The sequence below is a fragment of the Pinus tabuliformis genome, chromosome 4_2 (genome assembly GCF_031772625.1).
Source record: "Pinus tabuliformis cultivar Carrire ecotype Pingquan chromosome 4_2, CPIR1, whole genome shotgun sequence".
Taxonomy (NCBI): Eukaryota; Viridiplantae; Streptophyta; class Pinopsida; order Pinales; family Pinaceae; genus Pinus; species Pinus tabuliformis.
In genome coordinates this window covers 580,086,552-580,105,416 of record NC_142304.1, presented here as the reverse complement: position 1 = coordinate 580,105,416, position 18,865 = coordinate 580,086,552, and positions in this window count along the sequence as shown.

The window sequence follows — 18,865 nt, the reverse complement described above, 5'->3', positions numbered from 1 at the left end:
CAGATGCAGATTGGGCAGGGAGTCCATCAGATCAGAAGAGCACTTCAGGAGGAATTTTTAACCTTGGTTCAGCTGCAGTTTCTTGGTACAGCAAGAAACAGAGGTCAGTTGCACTTAGCTCAGCAGAGGCTGAATACATGGCTACAAGCCAGGTAGCATGTGAGGCCATTTGGATGAGGAAAATTCTAGTTGGGTTGTTTGATCAGAGTATGGATCCAACTATGATCTATTGTTGTATCAAACTCTCTGAGAATCTAGTATTTCATGACAAGTTCAAGCACATCGATATCCAGTATCATCATGTTCGAGACTGTGTGGTGAAGAGGATCATGTTGTTGCAGTATGTTTCGACCGAGGAGCAGGATGTAGATATTTTGACTAAGGCATTGTCAAAATGCAAATTTGAGTTCCACAAAGACAGGATCGGGGTGACAAATAATCCCTTTTTTGTTGAGATGGAGTGTTGAAAATAACAACAAATGCTAAATATAGAAATGCTAAAAATAGCATTGCTACAAATAGCATTTCAAGATACATTCCAATTTTAATTAGTCCCTAAATTAAAATTGTGAATTAAAATTCGAATTTGAGCTCAGCAGTTGTTTGTAAAATAATTAATTAATTCATCTTGAGTTAATTAGTTAGATAAAATCAAACATTAAGTCTATGTGAAGACATGCAACAGTTATCCCTTTGATTGAGGAATTTATCCCTTAATTAAGGAGATCAAGATGAGTTGTACTTTGAGTTGTAATTAGTTAGATCAGTTAACTGAGTTAAGACCAGTTAGATTAGTTCCAACAGTTTGTGGAACTGATTGTGAGTTCAGTTAGTCAATGCATGCATTCATGCATGCAACTAGTGTACTTCAGATAATTGAATATTCTCTCATAAATAACTCATGCATGTCAGTTCAGACAGAGACCCAGTTGAGATCAAAGGATGGGACAGTGTACTATAAATTGCAGGAATATTCCCATGAGGATATCTCTTGCATGTAGAAGGAATTCTTTCCTTGAGGATTGCGCAGTTATTTCTGAGTTTGGTGAGCAGTGTGTGAGGGAATTACACACAAGTGGCAACTTGAGGACCCAGGAGAAACTGCGCAAGGAAATAGGAGGCTTGGAGGACTGAAGAAAGGCATATGTGTTGTCTATTCTATCTATGAGTAGCAGTGAGGGGTTGTACTGAGAGCTGGATAGCTTGTGAGCTAAAGCTTTCTGTAATCCTGAGATATTTCCACTTGTATGATAATACAGAGATCAGGGTTTTTAGCTAAGTATTTCCCCAAAGTATTCTTCTGTGTTCATGTGTGGTTGTTTCTTCTTCATCTGTTATATGTGTTCTATTTGATCTTGCTCAAAATCGATTAAGCTTCCGCAAGCTTGTTTGTAGAATTAGATCAAGTATTTTGCTTTAGTTTATTGCATTATTAGGTGATCTATATTGAGAATTTCTACTTCCCTGACCCTTGCATTTTACACACCATACCTTGTCACGCACTCAAGGGTGAGCTGTCATATCTTGTTTCAGACTCTGCATCTCAAGGCACAAGTTTGTCAAATGGCCGTGGATCTACTGAACTCCTAGGTTGGGATCCTGCATCAAGGTCTCATGCAGTCTCATCATGATCTTCAAGGCCTTTGCCTAAGTTGTTAGCCTCTGTTGTGACAGCGTGTTCCTTAAATGTGGAATTAATGATGCTACAAACCATTCGCGGTGTTTTCCATCCGTCAACTTCATGTTAGCTTCACGAATTGTGCACTTTAGTCTCTGATCCAACTCCCAATGGGTCTTCCCTAGTAGCATTGTGATTTCCTTGAACCCAATGATCAACTGCGCCTCTGACTTCGGCCTGCTAAATTCTTTGTTTAGCGCAGTTTGAATATATACGATCCCCGCATTCAGATTGTCATTGGAATGCTTAATGTACCGGGTCACCGCACGATCCTACAGAGCACTGACCGATGTTACTTTCTTTATATTATCATCTGTGACTCCATGTGCTTCCCATACAGCTTTTGTTATGAACAAAACTGGTCCGGATCTTCACTTCCTACTCTCTTGAACACTCGAAACTTTATCGTGCTCACCATATTGACTCGCGATGGTAATGCAGGTGGTATGGGCGAAGATGGGGGTGAAGAAAATGAAACTAGAGTTGTGTGGGCGAGGGTGGTATGTGTGGAATCCTTTGCCTTATCAAATTGATCACACTTCTTGTTGACACCTTCACGAGCTCTTCCTCACCCCCTCGTAGAGGTGAAATCAAGGGGCTAGTTTTTAGTTACGTACTACCTTCGTTTTTGTAGATCCTCCCTCTTCACGTAGCCCCAAACATCAATTTATTCGCATAACCCACTTTTCACATAGTATCATTTCAATCCAAGTGTTCAAATATTTAACGTACTTACCTCGCGGTCCTTTGAGGAAGCGTCGTTCTGCCTCGCTATAGCTGACTGAAGTATCTACCGCGAACTCGGTGATGAATCCTCCTATAATTTGATCAAGCCAGTGATCAACAATGCGCGTGATCTTATCCTCCAATGCTCCCAATCTACACACCAATTCTGGAGTCCACACGATAGGCTTGTTGAGCTTGCACCTTCCTTGGTTATCTACCAGCTTCGCGATCCACTCGTATAGCTCAGTAGGGAAAGATGCGAAGAAAATTTCGTGGATCTCTGTGTATAAGTAGCAATCTAACCACTCTTCTTTTGACAGTTGCGGGTTCCTGTTCTCCTGTGCCGAAAACCCGTGAATCTTCTTATCCAACCAATCATCAATTCCTTTCTTAGTTGGATTCCAATGATACAACATCAGACATCTCTATGCAGATCCTGGTCCGGGCAACGGAACCATTTGTTGGCTTATTGGGGCCTGACCCAGGTTCAAAGTTAATTATCCAAACAAATACCTGTACTACTGGACCTTTCAGCAACAATCCGTGGAACGTGCATTGAGGTCTCACCCGAAGTAGTATGGGGGGGTGTTGGAACTAGGTTTCCGCACCCATGAGATGTCTGAGGGTTTGATTTGGTCCAACTGCTAGTCCCTGCACGTAGGGTGTCAACTTCCCTGGCCTTGGCGCCCTGATAGATTTGCCTTCGCACAGCCCTAACCAGGGTCTGTGGGGCTTCCACACTGTTGGAGCAGCATTCTGCACTATTTCCCTAAATCACACCCAAGATCTTACTTTCATTTTTACACTGTTAGAGTCGGTCTGGTCAGTCCTCCGTCAGAGATCAAAACTCTTTATGCATTTCATTTTTTGGAGTCCCGCGCCATTCACCCAGCTGCATTATGCTAGGAGCATGCCATAATCTGACGAAGAAGGTCATGCTAGTCATTTCCCCTCATGTTTATCTCCTATTGGCTTAGGTCTTTTGTCAATAATCACTAAAGTCCATGACAGTCAAGGTCTGGTCCTTTAATGGACAAAAGTCATTTTCGATCATTAGGTCTAGGGATTAATCAATTTGGTCTTTCAATATGTCTAGTAAAGCCATGCATGCCAGAGTGGGGCCCTTACAAAGTAATGATTCAGAAGAGTTTCATCGTCATATTGATAAACTTCGACTGTTCTTCAAAACTCTGTTTTGAAGAAAAGTCAAACAGTGTCATTTGTGATAAAATTTTCAAAAAAGTTCGCCAATTGATTTCTTCAGATGCAGTCATGGTTTCTGTGGCCAAATGTCCTGTCATGCAATCCCTGCAAAAAGTGCCGAAAATTTCATCATTTGAGCTAAAATTTCAAAGGGAAAGTGAAAATCAGTGTTGCTTTAAGTCAGTGAAAAAGTGTCAAAACATAACATTATAAAAATGGGTTTTTGAAGAAGCAAAAATTTAACCCATGACTTCCAAGTCTTTATATACAAGTTTCCACCAAAATCAAAGTCATTGTGCAAATCAAGTGCATATGGAAACATTGCAAAGTGTTTGAGTGTGCATCGTGCGTGTTTGGAGCAAGGTTGGAGGCAGTTTTCAGGGCACGGCGCATATACACAGGGGCACGGCGCACACAGAGGGCGCGGCGTGCACAAAGCAACCCCTCAGTGTATTTTTTCAACGGGCGCGATGCATATAAAGGGCACGGCACACTGGGTTTTGCACGCGGCGCACACCCACAGAAGGCCAAAACCATGCCCAATTTCCTCAAATTTCTTGTGAAGCCCATCAAATTGAAAGGTAGGCTCTATGACATGACTTGTTCATCAAAGTTTATAAATGATATGGTGGTTTATGGCTATGTTTGAAATGGAACAAAACTCATAAAATCAACCACAAGAAAACACCAAAGGCCATTGTTTCTAGGGTTGCATAATTGTGGTATTGAGGCCAAGGTTCCATTTTCACCCACCATTTTTCCCTCACCTACCATTTTTCCCTATCCTCCCTTTCTCATTTTTCCTATTATCCCTACCCTAAAACACTACCAAACCCTATTCTCTTTCCCCTTCTCTTATTTGTCAACATAACACCCCAAAAACCTACCCTATCAAATACCCAAACCCCCTACATATCCCTAAACAAACTTCTCCACATAACCCATATTCCCATAACATTACTCCCCTCCTAATACTCCCTTTTGTTTCATTGTTCCCTTTGGTGGCAGATATCACAAAAGCACCCAGCTTCACACCATCATCAAAGGGCAGCCTAAATACAGTACACACAGCAGTCATGACATCACAGCATTCATCAGAGTATGAGATGGAGACACAAAGTGACTCATCCTCAGAAGAGCAGGCTCCCAGGAGACATCACAAGAGTGGCAAACATGTTAGGGATGAGCCCACTACCCTCACTGAATTACAAGCATGCCCTCTTGCCATGTCATGTTTCCAGCATCTATCATGTTTTGAATTTTGTCAAAGAGTGGCTAATGTTCGAGTTCATCATGAGTTGGCCCGTCTTTTTGTGCTTCACCTACATGGAGATTACTCTATCTTGGCTAGAGTCACCTTCACACTGACACCCCAAACTGTCTCATTAGCAACCGGTATACCGAATGTTGGAGAACCATGGCACAAGAAACAGAAGGTTGATCAATAGCATTATGAACCTTACATTAAGTCCAGTTGCTTGAGGCATCTCACAAGAGTCTTTCCATTCAGATATTTGAAAGATGAATATGCTCCACTCATGAGGTTGATCATGAAGTATTTTAGCTGTGAGGGGAGGTTCTCTCGTCTATATGCCTATCACATCAAGTTGCTCATGCACTTTACCAGGGTACGGATGATGAACATCCCATTTTTCATTTGCAGGAATATAGAGAGGATGAACACCTTCATGCAGCACAAGACCCCTCAGCAGCAACTTAACAGTGTTTATCACTTTGCTATTATTAAGATTTTGGTGGATCATCAGTTGGGATTGTAGGGCATTACTTGGGATGATTTCATCTCCCGTGACTTCTTCAACACTTCACAGGTATTATCAGAGGTTAAGCATGAGGGTGAAACTTCTCATCGGTATGAGCACCATGAAACTGCTAGTGTGTCGCTTTTCATCACATATCAGAGGGGTGCTAGACATTTGTTTGCAGCAGCAAAGCAAGTGTTATCTCCACCCAGGGTGGAAGGGGCCTCGCTTCCGACATCAGCACTATAGGTACAGGACAAAGGTAAAGAGCCAATGCATGATGAGGGGCCTTCAGGTGAGCCATCAGGTGAACGAGAGACCGAATTCATTCTCCTTCATGATGATGATACAGATACAGAACCGACAAGTGCACAGCTCAAAGAGATCATCCAGGAGCAGCAATCAGAGATCGAAGCCTTATCCCTTGATTTGGAGAGGGCTAAGTGGAACATGAAATATCTAGAGCATAGGAACAAACAGCTTGAGGATCAGCAAGCGATCATGGAGCTACAAAACATTCGTGAGCATCGCCAAGCTGCACAAAGGAGAAGAGTTGAGCTCACGTCATTGGAGCAAGAGATTAATGAGGATTGGGAGGCCAACCTTGAGAGAGTTAACATGCACTTGGAGAGGCTACTGGACAAGGCCGACAAGGACCATGCACTGCTGAGACACATGGCTTTCCACTACATGGCGCGAAACAAAGTATGCAAGGCCCGAATCAGGAATTTGAAGGCTAAATTGAGGAAGGCAATCAAGAAGCAAAAGAGGCAAAGGGAGCTCGATCGACTTCAGATATTGGTCGAAGCCTCTTTGGCCTAGCATAGCACTTCATAGAGAACCTCCAGCCCAAATTTCAAGAAATTTGGGGCAATTTTGGTCACATGGTAAATTTTTGGTCACAACATAGGTTTTTTCTCCCAGTTTGGAGCTCCAGATCACAAATGGTTTGCATTTTTGGATTCAGCATGAAAAATCACGACTACTTGTACTTGGGCAAGAAATTTGGACATGATTTGAGTCTCCAGGAGGTCAAAAACACTCAAAAAATGACCTCTCTGCCCCTATTTTGACACATAGGAAGCAGTATTGGGAGAATGAAGATTTGGAGAGGCAAATGAGCACCAAATTTAGAAATTCCACTTGGGTTGGAAAGTAGACAGGCCAGGCTTTCCAACAAGCACACTTGGGCACATTTGGACTCCTGCAAGTGCCTCAAAATAGGCTCCAAAGTTGAGCGGCGCATATAGAAAGTGGCATGGCGCATATAGGGAAAAAGGCTAATTTCACCTCCGTTTCGCGAAATTTCGATTCGCGACTTCTCCAAGTGGGCCTGCTCATCTACATTTCACTTTTTCAGCACCTAAGGTGGCATTTAAAGTATTTTCACTCCAGATTGGCTTCTATCCAAGTGGCAAAGGAAGGCAAACAGTCACCCAAGCCATTTTTCATGTTTGTAATGTTGCACCTGTAGCTAATGGTTGGCTTTCTACCTCCATTTTGTAATGATTAGAGTAACTCCCCAAACCTTGGGCGTTCTATCTCTTCATAGCACATTCTATATATTGTATGCAAACTATTTGCAAAGGGTTGGTTGGCTTGTAATTTCTGGGAGACTATGGGAGAGAAACTTAGTTCTTCATGGTATATTTTGACAGAGGATTAATGAAAGGCAATAGCTCTGTTTCATGAGATTCATGTGGTTGTGAGTGTAGCAAATGTGTCTCTTATGTTTCATATGTATTTCGTAATGTTTCACAATTCATTTCATATTCATTTCCAATGAAATTTTCTGAGTTAGATAAGGTAGAATTCATTTTTATTGCTCTGCCTGTGGGAAAATTTCATGTTCATTGTTCTTATTCTGTTGAAAAGGATTCATGTACTTATGCCCTTTTCACCCTCCTAAGAAATTCCTCCATTCTGCATTATTTCAAACTAAATTTCTAGACTTTCCACCTATCTTGCCTCACGAAATAATTTGTGCCTTTGTATTAAATTCTCTGCTCATTGTTGTCCGTTGGTCCCATACCATCCCAGAAACTTAGTCATTCATAAAAAATTGCTTCTTGTATCCATATTCACTTACTAGCCTAAGATCAATATTTCACTGTTAGTCATCTCAGACCATTCCGTTTACTTATTCGCTGAGTGTGACTCGGAGAGAGCCCTCTCCTGTTCTGGTAGGGCTAGCTACCAGACTGAGCGTTGTTTGTGGTTACCCTTAATTTTGCCTCCCTTCAGCCTAAGGCAGATTTAGGTGCTAACATAGTGGCGACTCCACTGGGGAAAGAAAATGGTTTGCTTGAAGATTGTTTTGCCCCAGTACATATCTCAAGTTCAGAGCTGATTGTTGATGGTGAACAACGATCAGACATAAGAAGGCTGAAATCATTCACCTGGCGACTCCATTCACTGAAGAATCCAGCAATCAATCCTTCATGGTGACTCCACTGCAGAGAGATCAGTAGCTTTGAGATTTTCAAAATGGAGTGGGTTGCAAGAAGATACGCTCCCATGAACCGATATCACACCCCAGGTTTTCCAAATAAAATTTCGAAGGTATATTGGTCAAGGAATTTGCCTACGTTTAAAGATGATGGTAAGAAGGACGCTGCTTTACATCTAGTTCGATTTCACATGCATATTCGCAAATTGAAGGTTGATTTTCCTGAAGATTGCTTGATGAATATATTCCTGGCCACTCTGGAAGGTGAAGCCCAATCTTGGTATGAAATTTTGTCGTCTGCTTGTATTTACTGTTTAAAGGATTTTCATGCCCTGTTCATTGAAAGATATCAAGAATCTTATCCATCATTAAATCTAGTTCATGATTGTTGCAAACATGCTTCTACTTTTATTGAAAGCCTTGAAAAATACTATGAGGATGATAATTTTATGGATGATGAGATCATGGAAGCCTTGTATGAGAATCCATTTCAGCAACATGAAGAGAAACTAGAGGAGTCCCATCAAGATGCTCAGGAAACATTGCAGCAGAATCAAGATCTTTGTACGGTGGAAAATGAAGGAATTTTGCATCTTGACAGTCAACATGAATTACATGAAATGGATCAGCAGTCTGAGGAAAATTTGTACACTCCTCCACTTGAAAATATTGAAGAAAATCACTATTCGTGCAAGAGAAAATGAAAAGCCATATCTCCTTTGTCTGAAGATGAAATAGATCAACTAATGAACAGTCATGTTACAACTCAAGTTAACACAAATCTGCAGTGTGCACCTGGTCAAGAAGGTGATGGTGGAAATTTTTCCTCTTCTGAAAAGGACGACAATCCTGTGGGCAGCTTTATAGATCAGCAGGCTGAAGATTTCCATATGGCTGGAAATGATGAAAGAAGAAGTTTTGTTTCAGATCTGGTGGAAATAAAAGATGATATGCAAGAAAATGATGTTCCAATCTCAGATAATGGGGATGATAAATCAGATCAAGAGACAGATGGTGAGGAGGAAAAAGAGAGTTGCATGGTTGAGGCTGCCTCAAATGGAGAAAACAGAGGTACAGACCTAACTGACCTTATCTCACCAGAACTAGACCTTCATGAGGAGGTAGCTCATTCCCTCTATGAACAGCGAGATGAGATCTTTGTTCAAGTAAGTGAAAAAGCTCTAGGTGAATTTATGGTAGATGATATAAATGATTGTGTTGGGTTTCAAGAATCATTTGAGGTTTCTTTTCTCATGATTGATGAATGCAAAGACAATCTGGTTGTCATATCATATGAAGATGACCTACAATATATTCAGACTTCAGCAGACCAGACCATTCAGGATTCCCTTTCAAACTCTTCCTCATATGTCTCATGTTTTGAAATGTTATTTGAAGAGGAAATCTGCTCACCTATTTGTTCAGAATTTTTTGAATACCAGGAGCATACTCTTATTTATGAAGAAAGACCAGAATCAAGAGAAAAAGATACCTTGTTTTTTCAGCAGGAGGAAAGACTTCATGTTTTTCAGGATCCAATGGCAGATTTGTTGCAGTCAGCAGTGAAGGTGATTATTGCAGTATTCAGTGATGAAGGGGATCATGGTCAATTATGTTTTTGGAGGCCCAGTTACCAGTATCTGTTGTTGACTAGAAGATCTGATCCGGAGAATCAATCAAGGAGGCATCTACTTGATTGGTTACATTGGAAGACACATTACACATGATTGTACATATTGCATTAGTATGCAGGTGGCCGTCATCATGATTTGAAACCCTCGAATCTTGATGGACTACTGCCATTGAATAAGTTTTGTCAGTTCCTGTTTTAGTTAAGTCAGTCATGAGTCATTTCCTTTTGCATTGAGTCGGTTTTTTCAGTCATTTCAGTTTGCATTGAGTCAGTTTGAGTCAATTTTTGGTCATTTTAGTTTCATAAATGAGTCAGAGTCTTGTGTTGTTTATCGAAAAAATGACTCCATAGCCCAATGGACGAAGGCACTGTCTAGCTCTTCCAGAGATCCGTTGTTCTTGGCACCTCAAAGGAGCTACCATCCCCCATTGGAGCCAATGTTAGAGTCGGTCTAGTCAGTCCTCCGTCAGAGATCAAAAATCTTTATGCATTTCATTTTTAGGAGTCCTCATCCATTCACCCAGCTGCATCCCGCTAGGAGCATGCCATAATCTGACGGAGAAGGTCATGCTAGTCATTTCCCATCATGTCTAGCTCCTGCTGGCTTAGGTCTTTTGTCAATAATCACTAAAGTCCATGACAGTCAAGGTCTGGTCCTTTAATGAACAAAAGTCATTTTCGATCATTAGTTCTAGGGATTAATCAATTTGGTCTTTAAATATGTCCAGTAAAGCCATGCAGGCCAGAGTGGGGCCCTTACAAAGTAATGATTCAGAAGAGTTTCATCGTCATATTGATAAACTTCGACTATTCTTCAAAACTCTGTTTTGAAGAAAAGTCAAACAGTGTCATTTGTGATAAAATTTTCAAAAAAGGTCGCCAATTGATTTCTTCAGATGTAGTCATGGTTTCCATGGCCAAATGTCCTGTTGTGCAATCCCTGCAAAGAGTGCCGAAAATTTCATCATTTGAGCTAAAATTTCAAAGGGAAAGTGAAAATCAGTGTTGCTTTATGTCAGTGAAAAAGTGTCAAAACATAACATTAGAAAAATGGGTTTTTGAAGAAGCAAAAATTTAACCCATGACTTCCAAGTCTTTATATACAAGTTTCCACCAAAATCAAAGTCATTGTGCAAAGCAGGTGCATATGGAAACATTGCAAATTGTTTGAGTGTGCATCGTGCGTGTTTGGAGCAAGGTTGGAGGCAGTTTTCAAGGTGCGACACATATACACAGGGGCGCGGTGCACACAGAGGGCGCGGCGCGCAAAGAGCAACCCCTCGGTGTATTTTTTCAACGGGCACGAAGCATATAAAGGGCACGGCGCACTGGGTTTTTCGCATGGCACACACCCACAGAAGGCCAAAATTGTGCCCAATTTCCTCAAATTTCTTGTGAAGCCCATCAAATTGAAAGGTAGGCTCTATGACATGACTTGTTCATCAAAGTTTATAAATGATATGGTGGTTTATGGCTATGTTTGAAATGCAACAAAACTCATAAAATCAACCACAAGAAAACACCAAAGGCCATTGTTGCTAGGGTTGCATAATTGTGGTATTGAGGCCAAGGTTCCATTTTCACCCACCATTTTTCCCTCACCTACCATTTTTCCCTATCCTCCCTTTCTCATTTTTCCTATTATCCCTACCCTAAAACATTACCAAACCCTATTCTCTTTCCCCTCCTCTTATTTGTCAACATAACACCCCAAAAACCTACCCTATCAAATACCCAAACCCCCTACATATCCCTAAACAAACTTCTCCCCATAACCCCTATTCCCATCACATTACTACCCTCCTAATACTCCCTTTTGTTTCATCGTTCCCCTTGGTGGCAGATATCACAAAAGCACCCAGCTTCACACCATCATCAAAGGGCAGCCTAAATACAGTACACACAGCAGTTATGACATCACAGCATTCATCAGAGTATGATATGGAGACACAAAGTGACTCATCCTCAGAAGAGCAGGCTCCCAGGAGACATCACAAGAGCGGAAAACATGTGAGGGATGAGCCCACTACCCTCACTGAATTACAAGCATGCCCTCTTGCCATGTCATGTTTCCAGCATCTATCATGTTTTGAATTTTGTCAAAGAGTGGCTAATGTTCGAGTTCATCATGAGTTGGCCCGTCTTTTTGTGCTTCACCTACATGGAGATCACTCTATCTTGGCCGAGGTCACCTTCACACTGACACCCGAAACTGTCTCATTAGCAACTGGTATACCGAATGTTGGAGAACCATGGCACAAGAAACAAAAGGTTGATCGACATCATTATGAACCTTACATTAAGGCCAGTTGCTTGAGGCATCTCACAAGAGTCTTTCCATTCAGATATTTGAAAGATGAATATGCTCCACTCATGAGGTTGATCATGAAGTATTTCAGCTGTGAGGGGAGGTTCTCTCATCTATATGCCTATCACATCAGGTTGCTCATGCACTTTACTAGGGTATGGATGATGAACATCCCATTTTTCATTTGCAGGAATATAGAGAGGATGAACACCTTCATGTAGCACAAGACCCCTCAGCAGCAACTTAACAGTGTTTATCACTTTGCTCTTATTAAGATTTTGGTGGATCATCAGTTGGGATTGTAGGGCATTACTTGGGATGATTTCATCTCCCGTGACTTGTTCAGCACTTCACAGGTATTATCAGAGGTTAAGCATGAGGGTGAAACTTCTCATCGGTATGAGCGCCATGAGACTGTTAGTGTGCCGGTTTTCATCACATATCAGAGGGGTGCTAGACATTTGTTTGCAGCAGCAAAGCGAGTGTTATCCCCACCCGGGGTGGAAGGGACCTCGCTTCCGACATCAGCACTACAGGTACAGGACAAAGGTAAAGAGCCAATGCATGATGAGGGGCCTTCAGGTGAGCCATCAGGTGAACGAGATACCGAATTCGTTCTCCTTCATGATGATGATACAAATACAGAACCGATAAGTGCACAACTCAAAGAGATCATCCAGGAGCAGCAATCAGATATCAAAGCCTTATCCATTGATTTGGAGAGGGCTAAGTGGAACATGAAATATCTGGAGTAGAGGAACAAACAGCTTGAGGATCAGCAAGCGATCATGGAGATACAAAACATTCGTGAGCATCGCCAAGCTGCACAAAGGAGAAGAGTTGAGCTCACGTCATTGGAGCAAGAGATTAATGAGGATCGGGAGGCCAACCTCGAGAGAGTTAACACGCACTTGGAGAGGCTACTGGACAAGTCCAACAAGGACCATGCATTACTGAGACACATGGCTTTCCACTACATGGCATGAAACAAAGTATGCAAGGCCCGAATTAGGAATTTGAAGGCTAAATTGAGGAAGGCAATCAAGAAGCAAAAGAGGCAAAGGGAGCTCGATCAACTTCAGATATTGGCCGAAGCCTCTTTGGCCCAGCATAGCACTTCATATAGAACCTCCAGCCCAAATTCCAAGAAATTTGGGGCAATTTTGGTCACATGGTAAATTTTTGGTCACAACACAGGTTTTTTCTCCTTGTGCACCGCGCCAATTGGGAGCTCCAAATAATAAATGGTTTGCATTTTTGGATTCAGCATGAAAAATCACGACTACTAGTGCTTGGAAAAGAAATTTGGACATGATTTGAGTCTCCAGGAGGTCAAAAACACTCAAAAAATGACCTCTCTGCCCCTATTTTGACACACAGGAAGCAGTCTTGGGAGAATGAAGATTTGGAGGGGCAAATGAGCACCAAATTCAGAAATTCCACTTGGGTTGGAAAGTAGACAGGCCAGGATTTCCAACAAGCAAACTTGGGCACATTTTGGATTCCTGAAAGTGCCTCAAAACAGGCTCCAAAGTGGCGCGGTGCATATAGGGAAAAAGGCCAATTTCACCTCTGTTTCGCGAAATTTCGATTCGCGACTTCTCCAAGTGGGCCCGCTCATCTACATTTCACTTTTTCGGCACCTAAGGTGGCATTTAAAGTATTTTCACTCCATATTGGCTTCTATCCAAGTGGCAAAGGAAGGCAAACAGTCACCCAAGCCATTTGTCATGTTTGTAACGCTGCACCTGTAGCTAATGGTTGGCTTTCCACCTCCATTTTCTAATGATTCAAGTAACTCCCCAAACCTTGGGCATTCTATCTCTTCATAGCACATTCTATATATTGTATGCAAACTATTTGCAAAGGGTTGGTTGGCTTGTAATTTCTGGGAGACTGTGGGAGAGAAACTCAGTTCTTCATTGTATATTTTGACAGAGGATTAATGAAAGGCAGCAGCTCTGTTTCATGAGATTCATGTGGTTGTGAGTGTAGCAAATGTGTCTCTTATGTTTCATATGTATTTCGTAATGTTTCACAGTTCATTTCATATTCATTTCCAGTGAAATTTTCTGAGTTAGATAAGGTAGAATTCATTTTTATTGCTCTGCCTGTGGGAAAATTTCATGTTCAGTGTTATTCTTCTGTTGAAAAGGATTCATGTACTTATGCCCTTTTCACCCTCCTAAGCAATTCCTCCATTCTGCATTATTTCAAACTAAATTTCTAGACTTTCCGCCTATCTTGCCTCACGAGATAATCTGTGCCTTTGTATTAAATTCTCTGCTCATTGTTGTCCGTTGGTCCCATACCATCCCAGAAACTCAGTCATTTATAAAAAATTGCTTCTTGTATCCATATTCACTTACTAGCCTAAGATCAATATTTCACTGTTAGTCATCTCAGACCATTCCGTTTACTTATTCGCTGAGCATGACTCGGAGAGAGCCCTCTCCTGTCCTGGTAGGGCTAGCTACCAGACTAAGCGTGGTTTGTGGTTACCCTGAATTTTGCCTCCCTTCAGCCTAAGGCAGATTTAGGTGCTAACATACACCAGTCAGTTATTTCATGTAAGTAGAAGCCTTGTGTTATATTTATCTATATTGTGCATAAATATAAGTTCACACAGCCAATAAATAGTAAACTTTCAAATTATACCCAATAACACATAAAGCAGGAAACGATACACAGAAATATGGTAAACTTCTCTTTATTAATTCTTTCCAAGGTTACAGTCTCAACCTGCCCTGCGCACTAAGCTAGAGAGGTCCGCACACTCAGCTGTAGACTACTAGGCCTCTACACACACAGCTTCAGAGCCTTCTCCTACTCTACGACCCAAGACACACTTTTCACTGCGACTCAATCTCTTCAACTTCTCATGCTTCTTTTATATTCCTTCCTCTTCGCTATATTCTACACTTAAAGCCTCACTCTATTTATACAATCCCATGGTCCGCAGACCATGGGTAGGTCTATCAAGCTGACATTACATTACAAAAACAAGGGCGGACAACCCTGTGACTCTATTATAACTTCTCGTTCCGCGCCCACAAATCGTGGAGTCTTTACAAAGGACTTGGTCAAAACTTGGGCTTTAAGCCCCAAAACATGCCTTGGGGGGATTCCATGCCCAACAAAGGGTTAAAAACCAATTGTTTCAGGTCCTTCATTTGAGAATACAACATAAAATTAAGTGACAAACAAGTGACAATAATCAAAAACATTAATGTCTTAAGCACAATTTCTACACAGCCAAGAAATTGGTTTCTTAAGGGACAACAGGTGCTTTCAGTTGTACATGCGCAGAATGTGTACGATCATCCTATTAACAACCTCTATTTGGCCATCAGTTTGGGGATGGAAATCCATGGACTTAGTAAGTTTTGTATCAAGCATCAACCAAAGACTGGAACAAAATGCACTTAGGAATTTGATGTCCTGATCTGAGATAATGGACTGTGGGATCTCAAAGTGTACCCACACTCACTCAAAGAAGAGCTTAGTAGTGGCCTCTGTTGTGATACTCTTCTTGCAGGCCGCCATGATGGCCATCTTAGAGAATCTATCGACGACCACGAAAACGCAATCATTGTCATGCTTAGTAGAAGGAAGGCCCAAAATATAATCCATGGAGACAGATTCCCAAGGCTGACTAGGAGTAGGTAGAGGAGTATACAGGCCTTGCTTCTTGATGGTTGGTTTGGTAATGGCATAAGTGGTGCGAGATCTAATGTGCTTCCCAACATCCTGACGAAGTTTCGGCCAACAGAAATAATTCTGCAATACAGTCACTTTTTTCTCTACTCTAAAATGTCCAGCGACCTGACTGTAGTGCGCCTCCCAAATCATTTTGGCACGCTCACTTGAAGGAACACATATGTGTCCCAATTGGCATAACAGTGCATCCTGAAGGTCAAAATTTGGAACTTTCTTCCATTCCAGGAGTGTCTGGTATATGCTGTCAAATTTTGGATCGCTCTTGTAAAGATGCAGACACCCCGATCTCTTGTGCCCACAAGAGTCGACCATAGTGATTAGCTCCATGACCGGTGGTCGGCTAAGGCAATTAGCGACATTATTAGTGCTTCCCTTCTTATACTTAATTTGCAAATGAAACTGTTGTAGGTAGGTGGACCATTTCTGATGACGATCATTCTACAACTTCCCTTGTGTCTATATGAACTGTAGAGGCCGGTGGTCTATGTGGATGATCATTTCCTTCCCCGGAATGTAATGCTTCCATTGACTGCAGGTTTGCACAATGGAATACATTTATTTGTCATAAGTGGGGTACTTTATGACTGTGTCTGAAAGTGTCTCACTGTGGTAAGCCATTCGATGCCCATGTTGAGTAAGAACTACACCAATAGCATAGTCGGAGGCATCTGTCTCAATCTCAAATGGTTTTTGCAGGTCTAGTAATGTGAGCATTGGTGCAGAACAGAGGCGATTCTTCAACTTAGAGAATGCTCACTGTTGGGTTTCCGACCAAAAGAACTTTTCTTTCGCTCCACCCTTGGTGACTTGACTTAAAGGCCAAGTGATATGAGATAACCCCAACACAAACCTACGGTAGAAATTGGCAAGACCCAAAAATTTGCGGAGCTCTGTTAAAGTGGCTGGGGCTGGCCAATCCTAAATGAATTTTATCTTGGATGGGTCCACATGTACACCCTACTCGTCAATGATGAACCCCTATTGAACCTCGGTGATGCCAAAGGTGCATTTCTCCAAGTTAGCACACAGCTTGTGTTGTCGAAAGGCTTTAAGGACCTGTCGAATATGGTGGAGGTGCTCTTCCTGACTTTGGCCGAATATCAAGATGTCATCTAAATACACCACCACAAATGCATTGGTGAAGGGCTGCAAGATGTCATCGATCAATCTCATGAAGGTTGCAGGGGTTTTCATCAATCTGAACGGTATGGCCAACCGTTCGAAAAGGCCCTCCTTAGATTTGAAGGCAGTCTTCCAAACATCGGAGGGTTCGATAGGAACCTGGTGATAACCTGACTTCAACTCAATCTTGCTGAAATATTTGGCAACCTTGAGCTAGTCCATAAGGTCATCAATCCACTGGATTGGGTACCTATTCTGGACAGTGATCTTGTTCAGTGCCTGATAGTCAATATAGAGTCTCCAGGTCCCATCCTTCTTCTGTACCAATACAATCGGGCTTCCACAGAGTGATGAGATTTGCATGATGTTCCCTTGATGCAGTAGTTCCTGAATCCACCTCTTGATCTCATCATTCTCCAGAACAGAGCTTCGATAGATCAGTCCATTGGGTAGCAGCGCGACCAGGGTCAGATCGATGGAGTGCTTGACCTAACAGTGCAAGCGTACCCCTGTGGCTGAGGTGAAAATGTCCCTGTACTCCCCCACAACCTTGTCCATCTATTTTTTTTGTGCAAAGGATCCCTTCCTGGAAGTCGTGAACACAACCTTCTTCTTGCCTTTGGGGCGAATCATAAGGAAAATAAATATCCTGGTTTGGGAAATGATCTTACTGCATTGCTTTGCAGTGATCAAACAGATGGTAGTAGGTGGGGCTACCTCTGGTATCCTGTACAACTTATTAGAAAAAGTAATAATCACAGAGCGAGGTCTAAACTCATATATAGCATGTCACTTCCACAAGTATGGTTGTCCTAACAATACATCAGAAATTTCAAGAGGAACAACATCACACAATAACTCATCCGTGAAGGGCTTGATCTTATAGGGAAGGCAACAATGTTGGCTAACGTGAAGATCTCGTCCTTGGTGAAGCCACCGGATGGTGTATGGATGTGGATGTGTTGTAGTCTTTACCACCAACCGCTTCATGACTTCTGATGAAATGAGGTTCTTTTGGCTCCCACTGTCGACAATGAACTGCAGCGGAGAACCCTTCACCCACATCTGTGAGTGGAAGAGGTGTTCCCCCTCCTCTAGATCCTCAGGCTCAATTTTTTGGATCTTTATTGTGGCTATAGTGGCACTGGGATCTGCATCAATGATCTTCCTCCCTTAGTCAGTCCCCTTATCGGCATCTGATTCAGAGTAGGAACTTGTGTCTGATTTGAAAGCCTTCGGCTCGACCATGAGTGACTGCTTGGCCTGACACTCACTTGTATTGTGAGTGGAGCTCTTATGGAACTCACACCATTTTCTCGTATCCATCTTCATCTTCGTTGTGTTGTTCATTACTTGCAGCTTTGGTGGGTTGTCATGGATAGCCCCGCCTTGGCAGGGTCCCTTGTTCTGTGGTTTGGGGCGCCTTTTTCTTGCTTTGGATTCACAGATCCAAAGTCTCACATATTCTATGTAAACTTCTGCTCAATATTTACAACGTACTGATACGTCGTGCCGAGAGGGGAAATGTCTAGGAACTCCATCTCGTCCTGGATGTACTTGTGTAGACAGCCGCAATGCTTGAGCACCAAATGATGCTCATTATCCTTGATACCCAACTTTGTGCGAAAGTTATGGAAAGTATTTTTCAACTCCGACACATCCTAGTCCCTTCCCTACCGTAGTGTGGTCCACTTTATGTATTTATCTTCATAGCTCCCGAAAAGGTAATATTGTTCCTTGATGGCATCACAGAAAGAATTTCAAGTGGAAGCAGCTGAAAAAAGCGAGGGTTCACTCTCATCCTTTTGTTCACAGTAGGTTTCCCACCAGTCCTTGACATGTGGGGCAGCTTTGATAAGTGCAAACGTAATCTTTTCCCGATTGGAAAATTCATGAAATAAAAAATATGCTTCCAATATATTTAACCATTTATCTACGGCATTTTCATCTATGAGGCCTTCGAATATGAGAATATCAAAGTTAAGTTGTACCTTAAAAGGAGTGGTGCCTCCAGAGTGGCTGCTGGATGAAAATGCATCACCTGTGGGTATCCGTCTACGGATCTGGGCAAAGTTATCCATCATCACGTCCCTCTGTCGCTTGAGGGCTTCTTCGAGCAACATTTTGAAATGATCTCCTACCCCCTCTCTTTCTTTTCTTCCGCCATGAGAGGTCGTCCGGTTTTGCGAGGTTGATCCTGTAATGGTTCAACCAGATCAAGCCCTAACTCCTTATACCCTAACCTCTTTGGGTACATGCAAACAAA